A 22,661-nucleotide genomic window follows, 5' to 3' on the forward strand; every position below is an offset into this window, starting at 1 on the left:
TACCTCATTACATTACTTCCAAAACTTCTTTTCTGATATTAACATGTATACCCAAATACATACATGAATATATATCCGGCCACTGAAGGATACCTCTCCTCGGGGTACCTATAATACCCAGTGCAAGCTTCATCACTGTGTTAAGCACCTTCGTAAAGATCTATTTACTTACCTGTCACCATTACTCTGTTAGTCCACTGAGGGTGGAAACTGGGTATTTTTTGTAAGATTTTATACCCCAAAATCTTAATAATAAGTAAATATTGTTGAAGCATTAGATGATTTATAATTTACCCATTCCATAATAACTTTTAATCATTGATCCATGACAATATATGAAGCTAATTGGTGTTTTAGATTATTTAATAAACAGCATACCTTGGATTTTCTGGAACAGGACCTCCTGAAAGAGTTAAACAGTAGTATCTCCTCCCTCTGTCTCAAAGGAAGAAGTATCCTATAGCTTGTCAAACCCAACTCCTCCATCTGGGTATAGAGTCTTATCACATCATCCAGGCATTGTTTTATTAATCACTCCTAGATCCTCAGTCTCTTCACTCATGTGACTGCCTAAAACAAACTGGAGGACTTTTACTTCACTGTATGGCCCCCCCAAAACTACTATTCAATTCTTCTTTCTCACCCTCACACCTCTAATGATCTATACTTCCTCCTTCTATTTATTGAGTGTTCTTTTCCCTTTCTCCATTGCGTATTTGAAATATAAAAGGAATGAATGAGTGAATGAATGAATGAATGAATGACTATGAGAACTTCGGCGGCTAAGCCTGTCCACTTGAGCTGCAGCCTCAATGGCCTCAACCTGTCTCAGTGTCCTGGACCCTTCCAGGTCTCCACACTTAACTCTCAATTCACATGAGTCTATAGTTTCTTAGGTTCTTATGAAGACTTGTTCTTGCTCCTTGTCTCTGATCCTGCTTTTGAGTCCTATTTACTTGGGAAGGATTGAGAAGGAATGAGGGGGTAGTTCTAGCTGCTCTGGTAAAAAATAAGTCTTACATAACCCATCCTCCAGGTATGTAAACCAAAACACAGATCTCCCTTACAGCTTCTCTGAAAGGTTGGTCCTAGCATCACCACAAATGAGATTGGAAGTGAAACCCTGTCAAGTAAAAGAAGTTTAAAAAAGGAAGGGATCCTATTTAAGAGATCAGTTCTTTCATTTAGAATACTGGCATGTCATCTGACATAGAAAGCTCCCATTGTTCTTGTACCCCAGGTCTAACTACATTTTCCAAAGCTGTTCTGTGTTACCCCGGCACTTACAGAAAACAGATGTTCTGGGTGATGGCAGCCACTCCCATAAACCTCCTCCCATTTTCTCTTGAGTCTTTCTTCTTTCTTCCTTTTCAGTCTGTAGCCAAAACGCCCTCTGCTCTGGCTACATTAGCCCTTGTGAGATTTCAGATCATGGAGCTATCTAAAACATCTTATGAACTATCCTCCAGGATCTTCTGAATCCCAGTACAGCCCCTGGGATGGCCACATCAGTTACTCTGTTGTGGAAATATAAACAGAAGCTACTGACTTTTTGCCAGGAAGAGTACACTATACTGAAGTACCAACTGAGGCACCCAACCAGCAGTGTCAGTTTGGTCAAAGTCCTTAACCTTAATGAACTTTAGTGTCTTTAGTAGAAGAACTAAATATTGGGTGTTATAATAAGTAGGGAAATTTTGACTGAAGTGACAGCAAATTGCATATGCTTAAGAAATAGTTATTTTAATTTAGTGTATGATTTCCAATCCTATCTATATCATACCAGTGGTTTATCACAAGTGGAAATGTGCATGTCCTCTGTGATTTCTGTCATGATATCTGACTACGGTAGCTAAAATGCCTTACATGTACATGACTTTGGAAAGCCACGTGTCAAATTTTCTTCCTTTTATCAGTTTTATTCATTGTATACATTTTGTTCTATGAAAGATTCATTTATAAGTGTAAGGAATAATTACTATGTGCTATGATGTACAAGGTATTATGTTAGCCACTGGAGATAGAGTTGTGAACGAAATAAACATTATCACTGTGTTCATGGAGTTTAGAGGCCTATGGAAAGGTTAACAAGCACAGGGTAAGCATCAGAGCCAAAGCAAAGTGCATATGAAAAGACCTGTGTGTCACAGAATTCTCTGCCTAGTAACCCTGGCTCCCCTGATAGCATAAGAGGAGCAGCTGCAATCTTGAGCACGGTGTGGGGGGCTGCATATGGCAAAAAAGTGCTGAGCTGCCTTTGAGCTTGCCTTTTCTATGCCAAGAACATAGAAAAGGATTCTTATAGGTACTAGTACTTCTAATGCTGGCTTTCTTCTTCTATGATGATGGGATAGTAACTGGTGAAACCATGACTGTCCCACACTTAAAAGACTCTGTCAGGTCAGAAAAACCTTGCTGTGCATCCTCATGCTTATGGAAATTACCTGCTCCCTCTTTCCATCAACCAGAGAATCTGGCCTGAGTACCAGAAGAATGTCATAAAATTCATGATTTTTCCATCTTCTCCCTATACCTAATGAACCCCAACTGATTTTCATGAAGCTAATTCTGTGTCAGCCCCTTTTTATGCCTTAGAGGTAGAGGAGTATTGGTGCTGTGTGGGGCAGCTCAAGGATTTGGACTTTAAACATCAAGACAAGCATAACTGCTCAACCTCACCTTCAAATTCTGTGGTGTGTTCTGAGAGGGAGCATAGGAAGCTTGAGGAAGAAAGAAGCCAGAGTATATGGGAAAGAAAGAAAGAAAGAAAGAAAGAAAGAAAGAAAGAAAGAAAGAAAGAAAGAAAGAAAGAAAGAAAGAAAGGAAGAAAGAAAGGAAGAAAGAAAGAAAGAAAGAAAGAAAGAAAGAAAGAAAGAAAGAAAGAAAGAAAGAAAGATTGAGGAGGAAAGTAATCACATAGATGGGTTTCAGATTATGGGAGCCTTATGACAATGTTAAAAAAAATTGAGTCTTATATAAAAGACAAAGGGAAATGTACTGTCGTTTTTTTAAAGGTTCAAGAAAGCAAATGAATTCAAAGTATAAAACAAATCTCAGAGTGATACAAACATTCTGCTGAAAAAAAGAAAACACCCCAATGTGATCATTTGATGGCTATGACTTCTCTTTGATCAGCAACTGAAGGAGACATGAGAAAACATTGGGTTCTTATGTTTACACTATTCACTGGGAGAGAAATAGCTTCACTGGGTCACCAAGTGGGAAACTTGGATTCAGCCTGGAAAGATCATGTGGTTTTTTCCCCTGCTGGCAGGCAGGTGATTCAAGCAATCAAGACAGAGGGACAGTATCACAGAACAAGTGTATCTGAATGAACATAGACGTACACATGGACATACATATGCAGTTGACATTGAAGAACAAGGCTTTGAACTGAGCAGGTCCACTTATACACTGATTTTTTAAATATAAATACAGTACATTGCTATACATGTATTTTTTCTTCATTGTGATTTTCCTACTATTTTCTCTAGCTTACTTTATGGTAAGAATATTGTATATAATGTAACATACAAACCCTGTTAGTTGACTGTTTATGTTGTCAGGAAGGCTTCTGTTCAGCAGTAGGCTATTGGTAGTTAAATTCTGAGGGAATCAAAAGTTGTATGTGGATTTTTGAACTGCATGGAGGGCTCATGCCCCTAACCCCCACATGGTTCAAGGGCCAGGTTTTTGTATAATACAGACATAATAAAATATAATACATGTATTGTAATATACACAAATACACACATATATTTCATACCATCTTACTGCCTTCTAAGGCAATTCTATCTCGGTAGACATTGGGGTTGAGAGGCATGTAGGGGAGGTGTCAGTGGCAAAAGACCCAGTGACTGGCTATTGAAGAGAAAAACACATGAGTTCATTAAACAAAAATTCACTGCATGACTTATTTCCCAGACAGCATTTTAAATCATGAAAGATATAGCAGGAAATAGAACACACAAAATTTCCCACCCTTGTGAAGCTTCTGAAAGAGGGAGGCAGATAATGGACCTAGAAGCAAGGAAATATATAGGGCAAGTACAATGCTGCAAAATTAAGTAAGACAGAGAGAGAGAGAGAGAGAGAGAGAGAGAGCACTGTGGTCAAAGGAGCCCTCACAGATGAGATGGGGTTTGAACAAAAAGCCTTAGGGAGGATGGTAGCCATGTAGACTTCCAAGGAAGAGACTCTGAGCAGTAGCAGCCATCCGGACCAGGCCCTGAAGCAGTCACGCGCTGGTGTGGAGGGCATGGAGAGGTCAAAAAAGGAGCAGGGTGCTGGCTCATCTTCAGTAAGGAGTTTTATTAAACTGGGTTTTTTTTTTCCAAAGATATTATTCATTTATTCATGAGAGACACAGAGAGAGGCAGAGACACAGGCAGAGGGAAAAGCAGGCTCCCTGCAGGGAACCTGATGCGGAACTTGATCCCAGGACCCCAGGATCATGCCCCAAGCCAAAGGCAGATGCTCAACCACTGAGCCACCCAGGTATTCCTAAATTATTTGTTATATGATGTGCAGTGTATGATCTCCATTTCCTTCTTCAATAAAATCCTCTCAATGGGCTTTTGCCATGGGGGCAAATGTAGTAAATTAGTGAGTCCTCTTTTACTATTGGTCCTCAGCTGTAAATTCAGGCTGTGGTAAGAGAACCCAAAATACCTGGATTAAAGTAAGACTGTGAGTAAAGGATAGCCTATATTGAAGGAGAGGTTACATTTTAAAAATAGTTGCAGGCTTCAGGAGCACACAGTTGGCTCAAGGAAGTGAACTCATGAACCACACAGAGATCTCCAGTGATGGTAGGAGAATTTGCCTGATTAAACATCGTATCTTCATGACTTTGAACAGAACACCATCCTAGGAGTTGCATTCTCTATTTTTCTGAATGTTGTAGGTACAAAAGGTGAGCCCATTCCTATAGACTTGCCATAGAAGAATCCTCCCACCCAAACTTCAGCCCCAGGGTTTGGTTGGAGAAGAGCTCCTCCCCATTCCCAGATCCAGGGGCAAATCCTACTGCTGTTGGTCGCAATGGTCAGGGGTGGCACACAGCCTCAGCTAGTTGAATCAAAGTGACCCTCAAAACTTTTGCTTCAGAATTCTGAATGCTTGTTGACTAGGGCTTCCATAATAAAGTACCATAGACTGGATGGTTTGAACAAAGGAAGTTCACTTTCTCAAAATTATGGAGTTTAGAAGTCTGAGATCAAGGTGTTGGCGGGGTTGGTTTCTCTCGAGGCTGCTACTCTCCTTGGCTAAGGAGATGGACATCTTCTCCTATTGAGGTCTCCATATGATCTTCCTTCCATGAGGTTCTGTCTCCTAATGTCATCTTCTTATGAGGACACCAGTCCTATTGATTTGAGGCCCTCCCTAATGACTTCATTTTAACTGAATCACCTCTTTAAATAAGTTCCTATTTCCAAATACAGTTACATACTGAGCTAGTGGGAAGTTGTGACTTCAGCATATGAATTTGAAGAGGACACAATTCAGCCCATAAAGTGGGACAAAGACTAATTTTCCAGCCTTAGAGGTTTTCTCTTTTCCTCAGAAAATAGTGGTATGGGGATGTGAGGTATTCAAGGAAGCAGCAGTTCTGTGACTTAGAAGGACCATGGAAGGGCAAATGATTTTCTTGTGAAATGCTCTCAGAGTACTTTTTTCTTGATTCCTTACACCACAGAACAGTGTTAAGGAAGTTTCATCAAGGAAAGAGTCACAACGCTGCCAGAATAGCTGAGTTGAAGAGTCCAAGTTCAGAACTACTCTATCATGTTGTTACCCAATCATGTCCTATTTCTCTGTTTCAAACATGAGAAAACTTCTAGATGGGAACAGCTTAGAAATAGAGATTTGCTGTTGAAATTATGGTTTATTGACATTACATTATCAACATGTGAGAACTTTAACATTAGAAACTACTGTCAAACATATGCAACGTGAAAACAGTTTCAGAGGACGAAACACTTTGAAGGATGAAACTCAAAAACTCAACACATTAAAATTAAGCAAGTACCTTAGTCACCCGATGGGGGCTATGTGGTCTCTCCGTTTGACTCTCATGTTGCAGAAGATTAAGTGGCAATGAAGTGGAGTTTTCTTGTCTTTAGTGGTAAAGCATGACGTTCCTTCCTCTCAGGGTACTGAGACATTTTATGTATTCACTTGTGCTAACAAGCTTTTCTCTCTTCTTTCACCTCAGGTCAGAAACCTTTGCCCCAGTGCTGCCCCTGTTCCGATTTAACTTTAGTCGGTGGCCAAGACTGTCGCATCCCTGTCTCACCCTAGTCAAAAGTAAGCATTATCCTTCCAGAAGCATCTTCCAAGAAGAAATTGTATACCACCCTGATGAACTCACACCAGTGGGTTTAGGGTATTTTGAAGCAGATAAGAGGACAGAAGGGGGATAGGCATATTTTCTCTATGCTCCACAATGTGAACACTAGGCAGTCCTCATTCTTCAGACGAAAGAGCCAACTATAGAGAAAAATGACAGATTACATCTGCCTCTTGGCACAATTGAATTACATGTTGGATCACAGATCTACCTGGCTTTTTACACAGTTGCATTAATGTGTGGGGTTCCTTGTTTGGTGCATTTCATTAAATATCTCTTGCAAAGTCAGCTATGGAAGAATTTCCACTAAAATTTAATTCAAAAACAAAACAACTCATAAATGATTTTCAACCTTTATGGGTAATTCCCCTTAATGCTTTCCAGTAGACCAGGAAAGTGCATTTACCAAGAATATTTTATGCTTTGAAAGTATTGTCTATGGTCATATTAGTAAGGACCTTTAAATAAGCATTTAATGTTGAAGAACTAAGACAAAATATGTGTATTATATATGTGTGTGTGTATATATGTAATATGTGTGTATATATACACATATAAAATATGTGTATATATATATATATGATATATATATATCATGCCTCCCTACTGATAATGCAGTTTGCCACAGTTGGTTTTTATGTGTCTTTTTAACTAGAGAGAGAAAGCAGCATTGTCTGATAGAAATGTGATATAAGCAACGTATGTCATTTGGAATTATGTATTTGCCATAGTTTTAACAAGTAGAAATGGTTAAGATTAATTTTAATATTATATATATTTAATGCATATGCAGTATACATTACATCAAAGTATTCTATTTTATTACATCCATATATTGCACTATATCCAAAATACTACTTTTAAATAATCTTATAAAAAATTATTATTTACATGCTTTCCATTCTTTCCTCAAACTAAATCATTAAATCTGGGGTATACACTTAGGTCACATCTCAATTCAGACTAGGCACTTGTCAAGTGCTCAATAGCCACATGTGTCTAATGGCTGCCATATTTGGCAATGAGAGTGTGGAAATATGTTTGTATATTCTCTGACTTACAAGGGTATTGTACGTTACCATTTATATAAGCCTTTGATCTTGATATGTTTATAAGGCCAGAACTTCTTTTGAGAGAAAGAAAGAGGGTGTGCATTTTTTTTATCTCTCCAAATAATTGTGACTGATCATTCTGAAAAATCATATTCATAAGCTCATACTTTTTTTTTGTAAAGAAAGAACTGCATGAAACTTGTCAAACACCAGTTCCCCAACTGTTAGCAATATAACCCTTGAGAAGATAAAGCTGAATTGCTTATTACAGTAATGGAGAATACCACCTTGCCTTTGACAGGATCTTGGAAAGGAAAGGCAAAATCAAAATTTATTGAGAGTGGAAAGTTTGTTCTAAAAAGGGTCTTCCAATGCGGGGACTTGATTAGAGTTGGTTAAGGATCATGATAAAAGTCCACAATTGGTGGGAAGAACCAGTAATGGTTTTGGAGGTAAGGGAGTCAAAGAATCTGAGGGCAAAAAATATTTGTTGTCGCTTTTTCTTGAAAATTGATGGATATTTCATAAAGTTCTTGTAATGAATAATCTCATTAATTTACTTGGGCAAGACTCTCTTGGAAGAGTACAGCTATGCTAATGAAGATAAGGAATACTTAATATGTTAGTCATGTTAGTATAGACAGTAAACTGTGAGAGAGAAGAATAGGTAGTTTTTGTTCTCAGGGTGTGTGTGTATGTGTGTGTGTGTGTTCATCACAATACAGACAGATGTCCAGCAAAGAGGAGATCTCTCCTTTTTCACTTATCTGACAAATCCAAGAAACATTTTCACACATAACTCTATCTTTGCATGGCCACTTCCATATAACCAAATACGGAAAATCAAGTAATTATAGGATAAATTGGTAAAATGTTTTAAAAACAGAAATCTCTTCTTGAACCCAAGTGATCTAGTTCAACTGCCCACGTGCTTGAGGTTGGCTTCCTTCACCCTACATCAAATATTTAGACAGCTCCTCAGCCGTTCTAAGGAGCACTGTGATTTCTTAGCAGTGAGTAAGGCACAGAAAGTACCTACCCTCTGGAAGCTTATATTGTAGTCAGGAGAACGGGGTAGTTTTTAAAAGGAAACAAACAAGGAAGCAATATAATGGGTTACTGGTCTAGGTGTGCTACAGAAGAAGTAAAAAGGCACTTAGAACCCTGGGGGTAAAGAGGTCCGAAAGAGGACTCTTGTATGGAGGTCACATTGATTTGTTGTCTCATAAAGGCAGAGCAGGAACCAGCATGAGAAGGGCGAGGATTGTAGTCATCTATGGCAGAGTGTTCTCAGCTTGGAGGAGCCAAGTGCAAATGTCCTAAGTAAGGCAGGAAAGGATTTAGGACTTTCAGGAAACAGAAAGAAGGCTGATGTAGCTAAAGTTTAGTAGGTAAGTTTAATAGGATTGATGCAAAATGAGTTTAGAGAAGTTTTGGCAATTGTCAGATGGTATTAGGCCTAGCACTCAGGGGTGCTTCTATCACACAAGTTCTGAGCTTCCTTTCATCTTTCCTCCTCCTGTCTTGAAATTCTTAACAGTTTTTTGACCAGTGAGCTCCTCTGTTCAAAAATTATTCACATGGAATGTCACAAATGATGTAGCTAGTCCTACTGGTAAACCCTAGTAAGGATTTCAATTCAATATTGCATGATATGGGGTAGTTGTTTTGCCCCCCTTCCCATATTCTGGAAACCTGGAAGTAATCCGTGCAGGGCTTATATACTTACTCTCTGTGGTCTCAAAGCCTCAAATTCCTTGTCTTGTTGTTCTGCTTTACAGGGTTTTCAGTCCAAATGGCACCCTAGAGTCCAAAATGACTGCCAGTGCTCGAGTTCTTAAACCTCTTCCCGGCCATGAGCAAGGTCAGTCACTTACCATACCATTTTCACCCACATCCCATTGACTACATCTAGAAAATGGCTGTCTCTAGCTGCAAGGCAGTCTGGGAAATGAAGTCTTTATTCCAGAAAGCCATATGCCCAGCTAAAAACTAGTATTTCTTTTTCCATATGAAAAGAAGAAACAGATAGGGGACTATTGTCAGCACTGCTTTGCACTCTCACTTCTTCCTTGGGCCCGAAGTATTCATTCATTTACACATGTATTCATTTATACACTTATTCACTCAACATTGATTCACTCAGAAATGTTAATGAGAATCTATTTGTGCCAGGCTGTATACTAGTGACTGAGGAAAAGAAAATGGTTAAGAGTTACCATTAACTACATTTATTTAGAAAATAATATTTAACTATATTTATTTAAGAAAATATAGTAGGAGGAGGGGGAAAGACCACAGATAATTACACTATAACATCACAAGTACCAGAATAAACTGTCTAGACAGATAAGGTCATGAATAAGCAACTGGAGGTGTGGATAAAGCTGCACAGAGATGAGTGACATGTACATTTGGTTTGACAAAGATAGACAGACAAAGAAGGGGAATGTATTTCTAAGTTACACCTTGTACTGTAAGAGGATGATTTTGAAATAATATGGGGGATTTTTGCAGCTCAGTTGTAGTGATTAGTGAGACTTGATAAATAAAACATGGTGCAGCCGATGGTTTGGTTAAACCACTTAGTGATCACTAGGGCCCCACACAATGCTTTTGGCTGTCGCCATCAGAACCCATGGTAAAAAGATGCTGATATAAATGGATTGGCTAGGTTGCAGTTCGGTTTGCCAGCAAACATAACCTGTAAAGCAAAGAAATAGAAGAGCTGATGAGAGTCAGGCACTGCCTTTATATTCCATGCCTCTAGCCCCACACCCACTCAACTGAAAAACCCTGCCTCTGCCCTCAACCCCTGGTCCCCTCTGCCAGAGGAGACCCTACAAACCAGCAACTTCCCAAACGGCCCTGGGATTGCAGGAGAACCTCTTGTCCCAAACGCCCCCCTCCACTTTGGGAAACAATACTCCCATATCTAGTAATGGCTGGCTCCTCTTTTCCCAGAAAAAAAATTAAAAAATAAATAAATAAAGCAAAATCTTGGAGAACAGTGTCAAGCTTCAGAGAACACACAAAGGGATTCCTCAATTGGGAAAATCTGGTTATATTCAGACTTCTCAGACTTTTACAATTCATTCTCTGGAGCTACAGTCATACCCCCACTCTAAGGATGGCTGTTACTGTCACAGCGGTGACCCTCCTGCACCACTATTTTCTTCTGGGAAAAAAAAAAAAAAAGAGCTCTGTGATAAATCACATCTGCAAGATGTGTTTCATATGTCAAGCACACATTGCTTCTAAATCAAATGCTGATACATGACTTATTCCGTCAAAAGTAAGCAGAATGCTATAATTTATAATCATCTTGAAGCACACTGCAGAGAAAATGAAAGCAGACCATTAAATTTTAATGCCTTTTCGGCTCTTGGAGAAGAGGGTTTCTGGCCACGTTTGAAGCAGGGTAGTGTTTCCAACAGCATCGTGCACGCCCCCTCCCCCCCCCCCCAAAAAAAAACAGTTTGTTTGCCAACATTGGTGGAAACTAATTGAAAAAATGATTTAGCTGTCACAAGCTGCCACCGGTCAGGAAGTTCTCCTGCGACACGAGGGGAGGCAGAGGGGCCCAGCCCCGTTTCGCTTTCGGACAATTGTGTGTGGTTGCGCGAGCCAGCTCCCCGCAGCAGGGCTGGGAGCGAATATTCATCGGGGTGTCATCTCCGCTTAGGCTCTTGTCCTGCACACCGATTCATCTGTGTTAAGTGAACAGCAGCATCGGCTCAAATTAAGCTGGCTTGAAAACAGCCACTGTTAATAATTTCTGCTGTGATTCAACTTAGCTTTGGCTAACAGGTGAAGATGTTTCATAACGGAGGCAATTACAGCTCCGAGAGCTCCTTCCCGCTGCCTGTTTAATCAGAGGAATGGACCGCCAGCTCCGGCGCGAAGGGCCAGCAGCCACCGTGGGCTGCATTCATCCGTTATCTGCTAGATTGAACAAGCTGCCTGCCGGGGACAGATGCTTAGTGCAGTGATTAGAATATAAAGCAATTGCAAAGGCTGAGGGGATGGGAGTCGGTCTCCGTTATCTCAACTTACTACAGGCTTTCCTGGTCAGATAACAAGTCTTCCAAACCAGTCTTTGTAGACGAGAAATCATATGTATATCAATGCATGAAGACTCATGCATATTCATTCATCTGTGCCCTGTGTGAATTTTCCATTTAGACGGAGGAACTAAAAAAAAAAAGGTTAGAGGGGGAGGGTCTTCAATTCTCTGCAAATTTAGTGCCTTGTACAAGCGATTTTTCGTGACAAGATAGGGACGCTAAGTGTTAAACCGGTACAATAAAAATGCTTGCCAGATTTTTATTACTTTCTGAGGTTGAAAAGTCCTTTTTTTTTTTTTTTTTTACTAATTTCCAAACAGCTTTCATATTTAAGTTTTTAAAAAAAAGAAAGATAAGCGAAAACTTATTCAAAATATACGATCCTCTATTTTGGCTTCTGTTACCAGGAAAGAAAATTGAGATTATGTGTATGTTTTGTTACTTTCTTACATTATAGAGATCGCATAGTTACAAATAGAGGAAAATCTATTATTCTGGCGCAAAGTAGTTTTTCACATCAACTCTGAATAACTTTAAATTATGGCAAAAACATAGCTGTATACTTCCTAATTGTGGGGATTTTCAAACAGTTCATTTCCAGCCCAACATTTTTCGTCTTCTGCTAAAAGAAAATCAAGGAGTCTAAATTGAATTTTTATTCATTACAATTTCCTGAAATGTAGTTCTTAATGGTTTCTGATGTGCCTAAAGGCATGAATCTTAAACTACTTCCCCCCACCCCCAACCACAGAACTAGGGAAATGAGAAAGACCCATTTGGTTACTGGTATTAAATTTCCACTGTATACATTAATCTGCTCTCAGAGTATTTTCCCTCAGTATATTTTGCATCAAGGGCCTATAATAAAGTCCTTGGTAGGTTATGTTTAACGAGCAATTGATTACAGAGCTGTATATCCCCAAACTGAACATATTTTCTACAAACAGCAAAATAGTTAGGAGGGTTGGGGGTGGGGAGGAGAGAGGTTAGACACATGCTTCCTTTTATTTAAAAAATCTTTTAGGAGCTTGGGAATGGTTCTGGTTTCATAATGCCAAGGTTATACTGAGAGGAATCCATTTCCATCAGGTTTTGTAATGGAGATTGTAGTCTTCATCAATTATTAGTAGGCTTTGAGGCAGTGTGTGTGCGTGCATGTGTGCCTGCATGTGAGTATGCACACATGCATGGGCACACACACATTTAAGTTTTGGGAACAGGAGTAAACAACCCCCTGAAAAAAAAAAGAATAAAAGAGCTTGTATTGCTAACTATATGATTCAAAGCTGTATTGAAGATACCCGCCTGACAAGATAGTGGCTTGTGCTTTTTAAGAGATAGTTCTTTTTTCCCTCATTCTTTACATCCATCCATCTAGCCTCATCTTGGAATATTCTCGGCCAGAATCCACTGCCCACTGAGTATTCCCCCGACAATTACTGTTGCTCCTTACCCTTGGAGCTTTGAAAGCCTGTGTAACATTAGCCTATCTAGCCCAGTGAAAATGTCTTTCCAGATTAGTGTAATGTTAATACTGCTGGCTCCCTGCTTTTGACCTGAAGTGGAATATATTGCACTGCTGGAGCAGATGGGATCAGAGTTTCATTGGACTGCAGAGATTGGCTGGCTGTCTGCCAAAAATGCAGTGCTCAGGCTCAGAAAAGCAGACTTGAATCTATTCTCTGCTCTCAGAGAGAGAAAACAAAAGTGTCACATAAGTTTGTGTGGAATCAAAATACATTTGTTAAGATCGTTCATCTGCAGATGTTTACCCGGCATTCGAAAAGTAATTGAATCTTCGGGTGTAAAATGGAGACATCTTTATTCAGTTTTGCTGCAAGACATGAGACAAAAGCCAGAGCAAAGAATAAAACAAGAAATTATCTGAACTCCATTTAACCTTCTAGTTGAATGCTGATCTCACCATAAGAATACAAATGTGTACATGTGGAGTGTTTAAAGTCTGTCTCCTTTTTTATGAGTGCAAATAGATCTTAGTCTGAAATAATAAACCAAATTCATAAATAATTTTTTTAAAAAGCTGAGTTAGATACCCATGTGAAACAATTATCCAGATAATTCCAAACCGGGATCTAAACTTCTAGAGGCAGGGTTGGGGAGTGGGGGGGGGGGGTGCAGTATATGTGTCCTAAATTATCCATACTGTCTCTTATTGACTGCAGCATTCAAACAAATGCTCAAGACCCTTGCTGGTTTTGTGTACACACAGAGCCTGGAATCATTCCCATACCTACTCCAAAATAGATATTCCTGTTGACGGTTTCCTTCACCTGGAACACTGGGAACACTGGTTAAACACTTCAATAACTGCAGCTAGGATCTGTGGTTGTCAGATTTAGCAAATTAAAATACAGGACGCCCATTTAAATTTAAATTTCTGATACACGCCTTATGATGTTTTAGTAGAAGTGTAGCCCAGATATTGCATGAACCGTGGAATATGCAATAGTGGTATAATACTTACGTCAAACATTTATTCACTGTTCATTTGAAGTTTAACTGGGCATCTTGCATGTGATCTGACAACCCCAAGATGTGCTCTTTATTGTAACTTTCCGAATATGCAAAGTTCCCCTGCTACACACACACACACACACACACACACACACACTCCCAACTTCCAGGATTGAGCACACTTTTTTTTTTAAAAAAAATGTATCCATTGGGTTATTTCTACATTTATTTTAATCATATTTTCCTCCCAAGTACAGCCTTTCCACAGCAGTAAAACATATGCTGTTTGCTGCCTAAGTAGATGGGTAATGTAAGCTGTGATGTGGAGAGGATTCTTCTCTTATCCGTTCTCTCTGAGGGTGTAGTTACAGAAACATATATATGTGCTTTTATCTGCGATAAGAGCTACCATCTGCTAGCTGCAATGTGCACAGCTTACCGTCTGAAGTGCTTATACATATTATGAAAACACACAGCTTTTGTGTATGTTGAGAATCCATATAGACAGTGTTCTAATAAACCAGGATATTAGGTCTTCAGATATGTCAAATGGACGCAGAAGAGAACCACCCTATGGACCAGAGCGGTTAGGGATGGCCCATTGCGGGGCGCGGATTTCTGCCAGTAGCGTTGTTGTGACCTTTCCATCGCGCCTTATTTGCAACCTCTCCCCCGCAAGAGAATTATTTTAAATAAATGGAACCTCTTGGATGAGAAAAGGGCTTTGCCTCCGTCAAAGAGCAGAAGCTTTCATGCCGGGGACACCCGATCCCTGAACTGTGTGGTGCCTCGGTGTGAGCCACGGGAGAGCCCGAGACAGCGAGACAGGACGTATAAATTTGAGTTACTTTGACCTTTAATCCAGGAGAGCACGAAGAGAAATGCGCTAGGAAGGTCGGTCTGTAGCTGTCTGGAGGCTGATAAGCTGTAATAAAGGTGCACTCAGTTGCAATTCATCTAAAGCTTCCATTGCTATCATGCTCCTTTTTCGATTTTTGTTACCTCGAGTACTTATCTAAATCCCTTTCAGTGCCAGCTTGAATGCACTTTGTGTTCTCTCCAGCTGTGACTAGGGCTGCCTGCGTGCGTCAGTGTGCTGCAGCGCACACTCGGCCCGTTGTTTGACAAGAACCAATGCCAACACCTAATTAAGGATAAGCCACAGAGCTCTCGGCTTTATCTTTGTCAACTGCGCCGTTCCTAGCTTTCTGCCTAGTTGAGTTTTTAATGACAGGAGCAACAGTTCGGTGCAGCATTCCTCAGGCACGCGGCTCGCCATCTCAGCGGCTGACCGCGCCCCGCGGTGCCCCCGCAGGCCACGGGCCGGGCGCCGCGCACACGGGCTGGAGGGGACATACAGGGGTCCCTCCAAAGAGGATTCACGGTTTCCCAAGCGCCTCATTTCTAAAGAAAACCCCACCTGGGTCAATCCCGTGTTACCGCGCATTAAAGTTCTAAGTCAGTTTTTGCAAATATAAGAGTTCCGCAGGCCCCCACAACTCTGGCAAAATTAGAGTGAGCGGGGCGCCTGCGGGGCTCAGCGGTTGAGCATCTGCCTTTGGCTCGGGGCGTGATCCTGGCCTGATCGAGTCTCCCGTTGGGCTCCCCCAGGGGAGCCTGCTTCTCCCTCTGCCTGTGTCTCTGCTTCTCTCTCTGTGTCTCTCATGAATAAATAAATAAAATATTTTTTTTAAAATAGATTAAGCTGTGTGATACTGACTTTCAGACACCCAGGTAGCTCTATTTATTATTTCTCTTTTTTTAAAGATTTATTTATGAAAGAGAGAGAGAGAGGCAGAGACACAGGCAGAGGGAGAAGCAGGCTCCATGCCGGGAGCCCGACGTGGGATTCGATCCGGGATTCCAGGATCGCGCCCTGGGCCTGGGTTAGCCCCTGAGGCGGGGCTAAACCGCTGAGCCACCCAGGGATCCCCCAGGTAGCTGGATTTAAAATGGTGACTGCCGCCTTTCGATATATCAATGCACATCCATACAGGTGCGTCTATGAAGAGAAAGACAGCACCTTGTGTCATACTTTAGTTTCTGCGCTTTTGTATGAAACTCACACAAGTGCAGTCCTTTTCCGAGAAGGTAGCTTTTGTTGTTAGTTTTAAATCTGTCCGTTTGCATTTCTCTTTGTTCTGAGACTACTAATTGAAGCTTCGTGTTTTAAATGATTGATCAAGGTAGGGGCACCTGGGTGGCTCTATCTGTTAAGCATCATCTGCCTTGGGCTCAGGTCATGATCTCAGGGTCCTAGGACCAAGCCCCATGGTGGGCTCTCTGCTCAGCGGGGAGTCTGCTTCTCCCTCTCCTTTTGTCCCTCCCCCAATTTGTGCTTCCTCTCAAACTCGCTCTCTTTCAAATAAATAAAATCGTTTTTAAAAATATTTTATTTATTCATTAGAGACACAGAGAGGCAGAGGGAGAAGCAGGCTCCCTACGGGCAGCTGGATACAAGACTCAATCCCAGCACCCTGGGATCACCACCTGAGTGGAAGGAAGACACTCAACCACTGAGCCACCCAGGTGCCCCTAAATAATTTTTTTAAATGATTAGGGTAACATCATGGAGCATCAAGCTGTCCCAAGATAATAAGACTTGCTAAAAGATCATTGAAGTTTAAAAGTACCCAAAATGCTGAGTTAACTATATCACTGTTGGTATGATTTTTGAGAATGTTAAGGGCACCTACCTTGGGTGGGGAAGAAGTGGATTATTTGCCCCAGTTTCTGCTGCCCCTTCATTTCAATTTTATGTTAGTTTGAAAATTACACAACATCTTTTGTTCTGTCTGCAAAATCCTCTTTTTTTTAAAGATTTTTTATTTATTCATGAGAGAGACAGAAAGAGAGAGAGGCAGAGACACAGGCAGAGGGAGAAGCAGACTCCATGCAGGGAGCCCTCCATCCCCGGTCCCCAGGATCACGTCCTGGGCCGAATGTGGCGCTAAACCGTTGAGCAACCCTGGCTGCCCGCAAAATCCTCTAAAAAAAAAAAAAATCACTTAGATGTTTTGACTCCACTCAAACTTTTATTTTGTTCTTAACTGATAATTCTGTATAACATACAAGGAGGGGTTCAAATATTCTATAGCAAAGGAAGATAGCAATAGTAATAGTGACTAATTACTAATTTTATTTAACAGAGAATCCGAGGTTGGTCCCTATATGCTCTGTACTGTGCTAGATATAGAATGGCTAAGAAATATGAGAATCCCTCTATGGCAGGCAGGAGCGTAGAGTCCAGTTAAAGAGATTAAGATATTCTGTATCTAACATCTCCCTGCATGATCTTCGCAAATAGTAGTAAAGCTCTGCAAATATTTTAATGAGTCTCAAGTAGGAAATACTTGTTCGTCTTCTCTGCATGCATCAACCCAGGCCTGTCAACAAAAACAAAGTAAGGAACTGAGTCTCTTATCCACTTAATTTAAACCAAACGTTTGCTTTTGCCCAAATTGTCTGAATACCTCAGATAAAACTTGCTCATCTGAGTTATTGCATCCTCAGTGATTTCTGCATGCCAGAAGAGAAAGCCTCCCTTCTTCATGCTCCTCTCACATGTCAGAAGCCGGGACGCAGTCTAATTTGCCATATTTCCTCAAGTATCTCTAGCTAAGACAGTTTCACTGTTTTCCCTGATGAACATTGTTTTTCTGAGTGGTGGTAATGGGTTTGCACCGAGTCATCAGTACTCTAAGGCTCCCTGAGAGGCCAGGGGCCCTCCTGGCAATATAACTGTGCAGAAATTTGTGTGCGTCCTATAACCACAAAGTTCAGTTATTTATCTTCTTTGTGTTAATTGCACCACAATGAAATCATTTAATACGGCTTTATCTCTATTTGGTCCAGCTCCTCAAAGCTAGTCTTCTTTTTTTTTTTTTTTTTAAGATTGTATTTATTTGAGATAGAGAGAGAAAGAGAGAGAGAGTATGTGAACAGGATGGTGGTGGGGGAGGGTCAGAAGAGAGAGGGAGAAACAGACTCCCTGAGGAGCAGGGAACCCAATGCGAGGCTTGATGCTGGGCTTTATCCCAGGACCCTGAGATCATGACCTGAGGAGAAGGCAGATGCTTAACAGACTGAGCCACCCAGGTGCCCCAAAGCTAGTCTTCTAAAACATTGTCTTACTCATAAGGTAGCAAACACAGATTTCTTAATAGTCTGGTTCACATGAGAGTCTGATGGATTGGACATGGTTGGGCTACATCTTCTACAATACGCCTTTTCCTAAATTGGTGCTTTTGTGGCTGGGGTAGATGATATCAGAAATGTCATGTGATCAAGATCTCTTAGCTCTATGAGGAATTTCTTAGTTGTTGGATGGATCTTCTGTTAAAGAACTATCCTATCTACACTCTATAATAATAACAGTTCTGTCCAGAAAGATATGAGTACAACCCCTTTAAGGGTGTTATATTGATCCTAGAATTACTGCAGTTCATGAGACAATGAAAAAACAGTAGTCTTTCATTGAATTGAATCTTTGGTGAAATAAACCAGCTTCAGATACAAGTACAACAGATCTAAAACTGACCAAAAGAGCAAAGAAGAAATATCTGGATTTTGCAAATTAAATGAATTTTTTTCTACAGGCAGAAGCAACTGACAATGTTTCCCATTTGAACTTTCAAGTTATAATCATAATTTGTATTTTTTTAAACAAAACCTGAAGGCATATTGCATCAATAGTTGATAGAAGGGATGCCTGGGTGGCTCAGAGATTGAGTGTCTGCCTTCGGCTCAGGGTGTGATCCTAGAGTCCCAGAATCAAGTCCTGCATCAGGCTCCCTGCATGGACTCTGTGTCTCCCTCTGCCTATGTCTCTTCCTCTCTCTCTCTCTCTCTCTGTGTCTCTCATGAATAAATGGGTAAAATCTTTAAAGAAAAAAAAAAGTTGATAGAGAATAGCCTTCTGTTCTAGATATGAAGAGTCTCATTTACAATATTCCTATGGTTTACTCCGATCATATTAACTTTAATTAGGAAATAAAAGTAAGCATATTAGGTAAAATGCAGAGGCATAATATTTGGGAATTACTATTCGGGAGTTACTTTGAACTTGTAGATTTTTGTTAATCATAAGCGAAGTATGAACAATATATTTTTCATTTCCTGTTTTCTGTGTGCATACCCTGCTGTCTATAGTTAAGCCAACCTTCTCTGCATTTGGACCAGTGGATTTTCACATTAGCACTTTTTTCTTTATATACAGGCTCGCTGTTAAGTAAAAGAGAATGCTTGTTCCACATAACCTTTATTTATATGCATGTTTCCCTGAATTTCTTACTGAAAACTACCAATTATACCTGAGTTTACTGTGCATAAAACATTTCTGTTTTCTAAGCATAAACACAGAGTTATTGCTAGGGGGCTATCCACTACTATTTATTTAACATGAACTAAGAAATTCAAATTCATATTAAAAATAGACTCACTACTTAAGGCCACATTCAATCTGATTAAACACATGCAAGAGTAATCCATCTACTTATAAGACCTGTCCAGAAACCATTGTTTTAATACAAAAGGTGACCTATTTGTTTTACTAGACAAAAGTGTATGTGTCATGGGTCGATAATTAACCTCCTGAATGTTTGCCCCCTCCTAAGTCAGGTATCTCAAGCTGCTTATACTCAAAAGTAAATGAACTGCATAGTGAAATAAATTGTGTGACTAAAACATGCATAGCATCATATGTTGCTCTTCCGTAGTTTGGAAGAACCGGCGCAAATCTTTTATAAGAGAAACACCAACATGGAGCTGTAGGGTAGTTTCACCTCTGGCTGAATCCCATGTCAGTGTGGTAATTACCAGGCCCAGTCAATAATACCTCTCCTCAGTATAATTGCAAATCCAGTACAACCATGACCAGAACTAAATTGCTTCAGAACAATCAATAGGAATCTTCTGATTATGTTCCCGGTTGTATGCATCAAATATAAAGAGGAAAACTGTCCATTCAAGCAAAAGGTCAATTTTATAAATAAAAAATACTGTATAAAAGTCATGTTGTGTTTTATGTTCTTTCCTGGTAGAGAGACTAAATATATTGGTTAGTTGTCCATGGAAAGAAAGTATGTAGCAAGGAATTCATCAGCAGACATAGGTTAAACCAAGAAAAGCAAGAATAATTTTGAGGGAAAGATATATGCATGACTGAGGATAAGCTGGTCAATTCAGCAAATACCTTCCTTCTATTCTGAAACAGAGCTTTGAACATAAAACTAAAATCCCTATGCTTTTTGGTAAGCACCGGTCATTAAAGGGGCTAGTTAACTAATGAGTCCCATAAGTTACTGGTTCCATTAGAAAGTAAGATTAGAGCTCTTAATTTCCTATCAGAGGCATGTAATAATATAGATTATTTGAAAGGGTCACTGTCCCATCTGTTGAGATCACTGCCCTTCAAACTGGGGAACAGAATTTCCAGGCAGATGAGAAGATTAGAATCATAGAGCTACAGAGCTAAGCAAAATAATAATAATAATAACAACAATAACAATAATAATAATAACAACAACAATAAATTGTTTGCTGATGACCAACTTGAGCTAAGTTGTGTCATCTCACATCCAGTCACATGAAAGCATCTTTGGGTCTAGGAAATTCGGCACTGGGTTCCATAAAGCTTGGTGATGAGAATGCCCCCTCATGAGGCTAAGTAGAGACAAGAGGGGTGTGGCCAGCAGAGAAGTGAAGAGAAAGACAGGAAAAGACATGGGGATCTTCATGTGATTATGACACAAAAAGAAAATTTAAGACCAAAAGATTAGAGCTTTTCTAGAATGTATCATGATATATTCTGCTTTCTCTTTTTAAAGTTATTCTTTGGTCTTAACAAAGAAAGTAGGGGGACACCTGGGTGGCTGAGTGGTTGAGTGTCTGCCTTTGGCTCAGGTCATGATCCCAGAGTCCCTTTGGGAAGCCTGTGTCGTCTCTGCCTTTCTCTGTGTCTCTCATGAATAAATAAAAAAATCTTAAAAAAAAAAAAAAAAACGGGTGGGGGGAGAGGGAATTGGTGCTGACTCACATTTGCCTGTCTTCTGATCTCTCTTCCCAAATCTTTTCTGCTTCTGGGCTGGAAGATATGAGTGGACCGTATGCCACAGTACCCTGAGTTCCAGAGTCCTCAGCGACTTTCCACCAGCTGGTGAAGAATTGCACACTCACCAGCTCGAGACAGGCCATCCATGGTCTGCCTCCACCCACCTTCCAGGATACTTCTCTGCCCCCCATCTGGCTTGGGTTCCACAGCGTTCCCAGCACGTCTGCACAGCATCCAATGTGCACACTGTCATTCACCATCACTTCACTCTAGCTGTGATCAGAATGTTCCTCCCTCATCCAGGCCCACCCACATCCTACCCTTTTCTCCAATACCCGGGCAATGCCAGAAAGCTTCCCCAGTCCTTCTCTTGTAAAAAGTCTTTCCTTCTTAAGAACTCCCACTTTGTTCAGACTCTCCATGATTGTCTTTGATTTGAGTTATAATGAAAGAGGTATCAGTGAAGGCTGGCCGTCACAAGGAGTAGTAACAGAAAGAATGTGCTACTACTACCAAGATAAAACTTAACTAAAATACTGGCTATGTAATGAAGTCTCCTTATACACACGTTAAAATTAACCATGCCTAGAGCTGGCTCTGTCCTCTGTTGGGGCCCTTAAAAACTAATAGAGAAAACTGTGACTCCTAATTGCCCAAGTTTTCAAAACGCAGGAATCTATCATGGATATAAAATCAATACTTTATATCACTTCTTGAAATGTTGCTGACATACCATTTATACATGAATAAAACTGAATAAAGCAAAGTGTGTAAAGATGCTTGTCGCTTTCAACATAAAAAACACTGGATCCGAGGTCTTTTCACCTAAGCAAATATTTCAGCAGATGCTAAGTGAGAGAGAGAGAGAGAAATTAATTTAAATGTTCTAGTAATTTCCAAAGAGTCAAAAGTAGCACCTGTCTCCTGAGAGCACATCTTGTGTGTGTATCACCTTGTCTAGGCTTCTTTTTAGCAGCCAACCCCCACCAGCAAACAGGAATCCTGCAGTTGGCATTTTTACATTAAGGAATAAAGGAAAATGTTGCAGTCAAAACAACGTAAAAGGCTGTTAAATAGCTGATAATTTCATCAAGTCAAAAATGAATGTAGCTGTATTAGAAGCATAATGCTATACACATTTTCAATTACCTCCTTAACCCTTCAAGGAAGCTAAAATGTTGTCGGTGAGGCCCTGCATGAAGAGGCACAATACAGCACACCAGCCCCCTCCGTCACTCCGCCTTGGCATCCACTGGAAGGGGACTGGGTGGACTGTTGCCCACATCAGTTTTAAATTGCTCAAGCAATTGTTTCCTGTAGATTAATTTGTAATTCTAAATTTCCAGGCGAATGAAATGTGAGCCTGTCCCTCCCTCAGGCCATTTACAGAGCTATAGCTTTCCTATAATCTGAGGCTGGTGCTAACATGAGAACACAGGGCCGGGGAAGGGGGCAAGGAAGAGAGTGAGGGTGGGTGACAGAGGGAGGAGAGAGTGAGGAAGACCCAAGGCAGTAATAGGATCTCTGTCCACACCCTGTCAACCTCAGCAGTATTCCCTACATCCTTATACAGCTGGCAGTTTTGCACAATGGTATGTCCTTCCATTTTATGCCTCATCCCGCTAAATAAATAAATAGACAATAATTTGAAGATGTTCGCAGTA

General features: G+C 40.4%; 1 long non-coding RNA gene across 1 annotated transcript in view; it reads left to right on the forward strand.

Annotated features, from left to right (window-relative positions):
• Positions 1 to 6,284, forward strand: part of LOC121494468 — a 165,399-nt gene extending 159,115 nt beyond the window's left edge. The window contains exon 3 of the long non-coding RNA XR_005988813.1: positions 6,218 to 6,284. This is a non-coding gene — a long non-coding RNA (uncharacterized LOC121494468). The remainder of the gene's footprint in view (positions 1 to 6,217) is intronic.
• Positions 6,285 to 22,661: the final 16,377 nt, after the last annotated feature.

This window comes from Vulpes lagopus, chromosome 7, assembly GCF_018345385.1.
Source record: "Vulpes lagopus strain Blue_001 chromosome 7, ASM1834538v1, whole genome shotgun sequence".
NCBI lineage: Eukaryota > Metazoa > Chordata > Mammalia > Carnivora > Canidae > Vulpes > Vulpes lagopus.